The sequence below is a fragment of the Rhea americana genome, unplaced genomic scaffold, assembly GCF_003343005.1.
Source record: "Rhea americana isolate MKP2758 unplaced genomic scaffold, rheAme1 scaffold_11, whole genome shotgun sequence".
In the NCBI taxonomy this organism is placed as follows: Eukaryota; Metazoa; Chordata; class Aves; order Rheiformes; family Rheidae; genus Rhea; species Rhea americana.
The window spans coordinates 4,542,868-4,545,701 of record NW_028185150.1 but is presented as its reverse complement, the minus strand read 5'-3'; positions in this window follow the sequence as shown (position 1 = coordinate 4,545,701).

The window sequence follows — 2,834 nt, the reverse complement described above, 5'->3', positions numbered from 1 at the left end:
TATCAGGAAAATTCAATTTGCTTTAGCACAATCAAACTGCTACAAGAGCATAACTTGCATTCAGTCAATGGATACCTTAAAGATGTCATCATGTGCTACTAGTAATTTGTAGACTGGGCTGTTTCATTGAGAGCCTAGGAACTTGCAAGGCTCTGGTCTTTGTTAAAAAATTCTTAATAAGTGAAATACAGGCTGTTCAAATCTCAATGGTCAAAGACAGATGGCAGCAAAAAAAAGGCAGGCATTCATCACTCATTACATCATTTGAAGTGCTCTGAAAAGGAAATAAAAGTTTCATAGGCAGTGGGAGACCTGATATGCTTCCTGACAATTTCTTCCAAGGCTTGATTCGTATAAAGTCATGCTTTCTTTTTTAACTTTAGAAAATAGGATTGACTCAGTATTTTTCATTTTGGAAAAAGGCTTCTATTTGAGAAACTAGTGATACAGCTCACTTAACCGATGTACATTGTAAGTGTCTGTAAGAATGTTAAAGGAAAAACACATGTACTCCATTTTATTAAGAATGCAAGCACTATCAGTTCTCATAGCTAAACACAGTTTCTCTTCTTTGGTATGTCCAATGTCGTGAACTTACTCATTTTGCAGTCAAGACAGACTTTCTTTGTAGGAAAAAAACAAAGAGGAAATATAACACGTACAATGAACGTAAGTACGTATTTTCCCTTCAAAACAAGTCTTTGTATTTCAATGGAAGTATTTTGTTATAATAATGTCCATGAAACAATGTTCTGTTAATTGAAGAAAAATAAAAGTACTCTTCTGTATGTTTTTACTATAGCATAAAAACAATACGCCAAAATCGGAAGGAAAGAATCAAATCATGTTACTAATAATGTGTCCATTTAAGACTTCTCTTATTATTTTAAGCCACTATTTCTCATACAGAAGCCTGAAACCGAAGATAAGTAAGTGAAGTACAGTATTTCAAAATTCATAAAACACTGTATTTCAGAAAATATTATTATGAAACATGATTTTAAACTCCAATTACATTAAAACCTTGAGAAATCTATCATACAAGGCCATATAATCACAAACATTTGAAAAAGATTGTTTTAATATATTTAGAACTAGCACTATTGCCAGTTACGGCAATCCAATATCTGCAACCTCAAGAACTATCCACTGCTCCATATTGGTAACTGTAGCATCTGATAAACTAGCTGCTGACCCATATAGCTACAACAGACTACTCAGTATCACGTAACCATCGCCGGCGTCTGAGCGGCACTTCACTTATTTCCTAGATACTTCCTCCCTTCCCAGTGCCATAATGTCGGCCAGCTCTTCCCTCCATCAGAATCACAGACATCCGAGCTCCACTGAACACACTCTCTTTTTCCAACGCGAAATTGGGTGTGGACTTTGGACTTGCTCAGAATTTCTGGACACTTGGTTGTTTAGTTGGAGTGGCAGTTCAGACCAACCTCCCAAAGACCACTTAATGCTCACCATGCCCACCATATGAGTGCAAAGCAACTCTGGTATTTGTGTACTGCCCAAATGGCCTGTGCAAGGGCAATATAATACATTCCGTATCTACCTTGACCTGCAGACAACGGCCACCAGCAAGGAGCATGAGGTGCAGGTCTGACACATCTCAGATCCATCAGGTGTGTCTCTGCTGCTGCCTCCCTCTACCGACTCTCTCAAAGCAGTCCCGCCTCCCTCAAAGACCTAGCACACTTGCAAAAAAGACTGTAAAAAAGACTAAACCCTCAAACCTTATTGGTGTCCATATTCTCTATTTAAATTGCACCCTCTTYTGTGAAGGGGGTGTCACCCAATTCTTTTTACATACACGAAATTATTTTATTCCTTGCTGCTACAGTGCTGCAGCACTCTTTGCATCACTAGCTGTGGAGAGCAGTTTCTCTGACTAGGACATGGTATGATCCCACAGAAGTGAAGTCTAAGAAAGGAAGCTGAAAACCAGTTAGATAGGAGAATTCTGTCTTCCTCCAGATACTGTGCTCAAAAAAAAAAAAAATACTTTTAAAGACATAAGACATACAGCAAGAGCTCTCTTGCTTAGATTTCAAACTAAATGTGTGCAGAGAACCACAGCCTTTTCTCTGCACCAAAGCAAGGCATACATAATGGCTGTATGCTCTGCTTAAGTCACAAGATAGAATAGCTGTCGCAGTCTCAATAAATGTTGTCTTTTTTATTCAGAAATAATTAACCAGAACTGTTCCACAGTACCTCTCTGTTTGATCTTTAAGGAATCATAATGTTGGTGAAGCAGAAGAACAGTTATATAAATATGCAGGCTTATTAATTCATGCATGTTATTAGGCTGCAAGTAGTAAACATAACATTAGAAATTACCAGAAAACTGCAGACACCAAACCAGACAGAAAAGCTACTGGGAAGAAAAGGGGGGGGGGTGAACAAGACTATCAGGTAATTTCAATCTAAGAGGTAACTGAAGTTAAGATTCTTGCACCTGGGAAAGCCAGGAGCGCGGGGGAGGCAGGCACAGGCGTAGCACGAGGCCGATGGGAGAGGAGAGCACGAAGAGGCGCGAACGCCTGGAGGGAGCGACGCTGCCGGCACCCCGGAGCCACGGCGCCCGCGGAGCCRAAGAGGCTTCACGAGCGAAACGCCCCGCCGGGCACCGACACAGCGTGGCCCTGGCTCGGGACGGCCCGTCCCGCACCCTCACAGCCTCAGGATCAACGCAACGGACGTCGGGGCTATGGGCTCATCCCCTCAGAAGCAGGATTTCGCAGGAAAACGGGTCTCCTCTGCCCACCGCCAGCCGGGCCCGCCGCGCCTCCTCGCCGCCGCCGCGGCACCCGCCATCT